Source organism: Echinops telfairi, unplaced genomic scaffold (genome assembly GCF_000313985.2).
Source record: "Echinops telfairi isolate 266 unplaced genomic scaffold, ASM31398v2 ScPeMD7_18;HRSCAF=68, whole genome shotgun sequence".
Lineage (NCBI taxonomy): Eukaryota > Metazoa > Chordata > Mammalia > Afrosoricida > Tenrecidae > Echinops > Echinops telfairi.
The window spans coordinates 16,630,590-16,637,307 of NW_022103915.1; positions in this window are offsets into that span (position 1 = coordinate 16,630,590).

Genomic DNA, 6,718 nt, shown 5'->3' on the forward strand with positions numbered 1-6,718 from the left:
CCCCATTGGCTGAATTGAATTTACCTGGCTAGGTGATCCAATTCAAGTTCACGCCCACCCTTGCCTACTGGTGGGAACCCTGAGCATGTGCGCTGTGCCACTCCTTTGTTCCCCTAGCTTGGTCCTCTGGGCACGTGTTAATGGACATCTCCCAGCCCTATGCTGGCCTACCTAACAGTTTCAGGGCGAGAAAAAAAATCAACAATCCCAGTTTCTTTTGGGTATCCCCTTGTAGAATATCTCTTGTTTAGAAAAAAAGATTAGAGCTCAGGTCACATCGTATGCTTGGCAATCAGTTTCACTTGTCACTGTTTGCCTTCAAGTTGGTTTCTAATCACAGCCACCAGCTGTACCACAGAGCCAAACACTGTCGATCCTAGGCCGTCCTCCCAAGCATGCTGTGGTTGACTCTACTGTGTCAGCCACTGTGTTAATCCGTCTCATTGAGGGCTTCCCCTTTTTCCGCAGCCCCTCTGCTTTGTTAAGCATGAATTCCGTTTCCAGTGACTGGTCTCTCCTGAGGACTTGTCCAAAGTACTTCAGCCTAAGTCTTCTGTCCTTGCCTCCAAGGAGATTTATAGCTTTACTTCTTCCTAGACAGACGTGCTTATTCTTTTGGTAGTCCATGGTACTTTCAATGTTCTTCACCAACCCAGTAGTTTAAATGCACCAATATTTCTTCTACCCGATTTAATGCCCAACTTTCAAGTGCAGGGGAGGCAATTGAAAAGGCCGTGGCTTGGGTCAGGCACAGCTAATCCTCAAAGTAACATCCGTGCTTGTTAACACTCGAAAGAAGTCTTGTGCCGCACATTTACTCAGTACATCATGTCCTTTACTACTCCTTGATTGACAGCTGCATTGATGGAGAACTTCAATATTTTCTACAACTATTATGATGTTACCTATTGGTAGGTAATCATTGGGAGGATTCTTGTTTTAATTACATTAAAAAATTACATTATATTGAGCTATAATACATACAGAGGGCTGCAATCCCTGATCTGCATGAACAAATGCTTCAGGTCCTCCTCATTTTCAGCAAGCAAGGTTGTGTTGTCTACATATTTCAAGTTGTCAATAAACTTCCTCCAATCCTGATGCCGCATTCTAATTTATGTAATCAGCTTCTCTGATGAATTGTTCAGCACACAGATTGAACAACTACAGTGAGTAGATTCAATCTGCTGCACACCTTTCCTGATTTTAAATCATACAGTATTCCATTGTTCTGTTAACACAACTGCCTCTTGATTCATATACAAATTCTGAATGAGAAGAATGAAGTGTTCTGGAATTTTCATTTTTCTTAAGGTTACCCATAGTTTTCAATGATTCACACAGTTGAATGCCTTGGCATAGTTGATCAAACGCAAGTAAACATCTTTTTGGTATTCTCTGCTTTGAGCCAAGATCCATCTGACATCAGCAGCTTTGTTCTATGTCCTCTTCTGAATCTGGGCTGAACTCTGGAAGCTTCCTGTCAATGTACTGCTGCAGCCATTGTTGGATGATCTTCAGCAAAATTTTACTTGCATGTTATCTTAATGATATTGTTTTATAATTTGAGCATTCTGTTGGATCACTTTTCTTTGGAATGGGTACAATTATGAATCTCTTCTAACTAGTTGGTCAAGTAGCTGCCTTCCCAATTTCCTGACATAGATGAATGAATGCTTCCACTGCTTAGCCAGCTTGTTGAAACATTTTAATTGATATTCTATCAATTCCTAGAACCTTGTTTTTAGTTAATGCTTTCTGTGCAGCTTGGACTTATCTCTTCAGTACCATTGGTTCTGTCTCATATGCTACCTCACGAAATGGTTAAATGCCAACTAGTTCTTTTTGGTACAGTGATTCTATATATTCTTTCCATCTTCTTTGGATATTTCCTGCATCATTCAATATTTTGCCCATAGAAACATTTAATATTATAACGCGAGCTTTGAATTTTTCTTTTGTTGTTTCCATTTAAGATATGTTTAGAGTGTTCCTCCCTTTTGTTTTTCTAGTTCTGTCTTTTCACATTTGAATATAATATTTTCATTTGTCTCCTTGAGTTTCTATTGGAACTTTTCTGTTCAACTCTTTGACTTCGTCATTTCTTTCAGGTGCCTTAGCTGTCTACATTTTAGAGAAATGTTTCAGAGTCTCTTCTGTCATCCACCTATGGCAGGATGTTTATTAGAAACATAAAATTAGAGTCAGAAGCTCTATATTAGATAATTGCATCTTTTACCTTTAACAATCACAAACTCTCTGAACCTTGATTCCCCCATTGATTAAAGAGATATAGTCAGTGAGAAATCTATGGGATTGTTGCACAATGATCTATGATAATCCATCTGAAAACCACACAACTTACTAGTATTGAATACATCATGTTTTGAAATGACCCTATATAGGATTTCTGGGTGTTTGTGGCAGAAAGTCACATTTTTCTCCTACGTAGTGGATGCTGGGTCTGAACAGCCAACGTTTTGGTTTGCAGCCCAGCTTACCTAATAGTGTCATACAGTTATGCTCTTATTAATGAAGTTCAAGATTGTTCTAATACCTAATATCCTTTGGGACATTTTTGGAGTTGCCCAGGACATATATTAAGCAGCATATTTTGGAAAAATTTAAGCCATCAACAACTTCATTATAAGATAAAGCACACTTAAATATTTTTGTCATGCTTTTTTTTTTTTACTTAGTTGCAATTAGTTGACCAATTGATAATAATAACTAGGGGAGAGGTAATTTTCAATTATATACTGTAATCTCTGTGCTATCTTAATTTTCTGCTCAATATGTTATTGCTTCTAGAACACATGGGTTTCTGATAAATCTAAGTAAATGTTTAGCTATGTGAGTATCATAATTTTAAATCCATAATTAAACCACACCAGTCAATAGCTGTCAATTCATAAATTTTGCTAGTGTAACACAGGTACTTTTAAAAGGCCTGGGTACATTTATTAATCTGCTTGCTTATGCCAGAACTTATAGAATAACTTTGGTTTGGCAAAACATAGAGGGCTGTATTTAGAGAAATTTGAATCATTTGGGAAATGAATAAAACTAGAATAAGGGTGTCTCTACAGCTTCTGGATATTTTGCTCACATGGTTTGATAAATTTACTCCTTAATATGATAGATCTATGTTAAATTAAATGAATTCTGCACTGGAAAAAAAGTTGTGGCTGTATGTGCCCTGGAAGTACAATGCTTAAGTACTTGACTGCTAACTGAAAGATTAGCTGTTTGAACATACTAGTAGCTCCCTGAGGAGAAAATTCCTGGTAATCTGCTTTCATAAAGATAACAGCAAGAACACTACCTATTTTCACTATGTATGGTGTGTTGTTGTTGCTGTTAAATGCTGTCCAGTTTATTTTTTACTCATAGTTACACCAAGTGATGAGAGAAGAATTGCCTCAGATCATCGCCTAGTCAGCCATCTTCCTTGAGCAGATTAATAGCTCTGTCTCCGGTGGAGTGGCTGAGTGGTTCCAGCAGTCAGTTGAGCGCATAACATTAAGACATATATCTAGGTGGTTTCAACCTGTATAGCAACTTCATTATACTGGCATTGAGGGTATCCTAGAAATGACTCCAATCCATTTTCCAGCCTTAATTTAAATACTTCTTTCCTTCTCCAGGCCCTTCCCACAATGCATTCTGCATCGGATTAGGCAGCCCAGTGTTTCTTTTATTAGAAAGAGTTAGGATCTCTCTGCATTGTGGATAGATGCTATTATTATTGCTGTTGTTATTTCCAGTATCTTATTCATTACCTGCATTAAAATATTCAGAATGCTCTATAATTCTGACAACACAATTCACCTGGTTTCTATCGTTACTCGTAAAATAGAGCCCAAATTTCAAGATTCTTAAAATTCTTCTTTCTTTAAAACAAGCAAACAAACCAGATATGTATAAATATTAGTTTTGCTTCTTAAGCATTTTGTTGTGAAATGGGTTAAGGTTTATAGAGTAAATTAGTTTTCCATTCAATGGTCCATGCACATTTTGTTTTATGTCATTACTGTAATCCTCATGCTATAACTTCCTCTCTGTATCCTGGTTCCATCCCTTCTTCCTTCCCATACCTTTGAGCCTCTAAACACTATCCTTCGACAAACTCTGCCCACTTTATTTCAATTGGTTGATAATTCGGAGTAGTTTGCACCTCCCTATTGTTTGACCTACTACAGACCTAGTATAGACCCTAGTATAGACCTCTCTGTTGTTTGAAAATTGAACCATAGGAATATGTTCATTTTCCAAGCTGAAGACTCATTGAGGGCCATCGTCTTGGGGGGGTCTCATGAGTCTCTATCGATCTGACTCACAAGCCTGGTTATTCTTATGATTTTGAGTTTTTTCCATATTTTTCTCCCACTCTACCCAGGACCCTCTATAAGAAACATGTTTTGACTTTTATGATGCTTATTGAAAGTGTTAATACTTAATGGATTATAAATTCTTTGAGAAAAGAAATAATAGCCTCTATTGGCATGGTTCCTAGGCTCTGCACTGATATACTTTGGAAACCTCGGTGAATTTATAGGGGTGCTGCTCTTTATAGTTTTAAGGGAAAAGCAAAAATTGATATCTGTTGGTCACCGTACAAGCTATTAACTCAAAGTAACTCACAATTTTAATATGAGATCATGCTATGTTCATTTTTTAGAAAAAAAAAGAATATATATACACACACATATATGATATTTACCAATTCAAGATATTTTATTTTTTAGGTGTATAATTTTATGATCCTAATGACATTGTTAATATCCATGACCAAATTTTCCAACATCATAAACAAAAACTCAATGTGTCCAAAACAATAACCCTTCCACACTCGCCTCTTTCTCTCTTGCTCCCATGCTAGTCTCAAAACACAGACTCCATCTCATCAGGTTGATTTGACCTCAAAGCCAACCTTACGCCATTTCCAAAGCTGGAGATCTTTATGGGAGCACATAGCCTCATCATTTTCCTTTGGAACAGTTGGTGGGTTGAAACAGTCAACCTTGTGGTTAGTAGTCCAATGCCTACCTGACAGTGCCATCAGGGCTCCTGCAGGCCTTGGTAGCTACGAGAAAAATTTAGTCTCAATCCATTTGCCTATTCGAGATATCTCGCATAAGTGATATCACACAGTGCCTCTCCTCTTCTGATTGACTGGTTTCCTGCGGCCTTCTGTTTCTACGTTCCTCCACGTTGTAGCAGAGAGCAGGACTTCATTTCTCCCTGCAATTTGGTAATGTTTCATTGTACGTACCTGCTATGTTGTGTTTATCCATTCATCGGCTAATGGTCATTTCAGGTTGTTTCCACATTTGGACTACTATGAGTAGCGTGCAATGACAGTGATCTACATGTGTTTGCTTCCTTGCTTTCATGTCTCCTGGGCATATACCTAGCAGTGGAATGCTGGGTTGTATTGTGGTTTTACTATGGTCAACTTTTTAAAGCACTACCAAAATGCTTTCCACATCAGCTGTGTTATTTTGCATTTGCACCAGTGATAGATGACATGCTACATTTTATGAAGCTGGGTTTGGGCGATTGTTATGATGAAAGACAGGCATGGTGCCAAAAAAAAGGAAGAAGAACAGGAAATGAGGGAAAAGCACTGCATTGATCGCAATGCTTGAGGGGGGCTGGGTCGAGCAGGCAGATACAACTTGTTAGTAAAAATGAATGGTATAGAAATATTATATTCTCTTTTTCATTTTTGTATAGTATTTTTTCAAGTGGATACTAAATTATTATGACATACATGCTTAATAAATTAGTCAGATCTCATTAGTTAACAAATATGCCGGTTATGTGTTTCTTTTGGCTTAATGACTGGTCTGAAAGAAAGGAAAAGAGAGCGGTCTCAAGGGTGCTGATGGTGTCTTGGCAGCATTCACAGAACTGTTTACATGGTAGAGACACAGTCAATTCTCTTTTTAACTTAATATAGCATAGTTCATGGCATACCATTCAGTGTCTTTAAATGTCATTTGAATGATCGCGATCTCTAAAGTAGACCAGGGATACATATAAACCATAGCTATATGAATGGATTTGGGCTTGAATCTAATCTAAAGACCCAATCTAAGAAAACTTAGTTCTTGTGACATACTCCTATTTAATACGCATCATCATGAAGACATCCCTGAGGATACAAGTGCTATAGTGAAGTGTGATGAAGAAATCATGTGGTGTCTGGCTCTTAAAGACTTATCTTAAAATAAGAAGCCATCTAGAGGAGGCATCATGTAAGTCCACATGGAAGAAGCATACCAGCCTGTGTGGTCCAAGGGTTGTAAATAATAAATTCCAAGACCAGAATTTTAAATTACAGTTTAAATTCCGAGCACTTGGTTTGTAGAAGGCTGTGGAGGACAGTGAAAACTCAAAAACCATTTGTAGAGAGTCTTCCTATGGATTAAGTCTCCTTGAACCGTCTCAGACCATTAAACAGAGATGTGAATAGCCTGCTATCAGACAGAGTGCATAAGAAAGTAGACTAACGCGATGCAGTCAGATTAAAATTTAGCACTTTATCATTTGTTTGCCCCCTTTTAAAAATAGTTTCATTTGTGGTGAGGTCTGAGGGGCCAGCCCCAATCCCAACTACTACTTGGCACCTGCCCCTCTCCCAGAAGAATTTATTTCAAAGGAAGGCACTGAATCCGCAGCTCCAGGAGAGGGACATATCTGATCAGAGCAC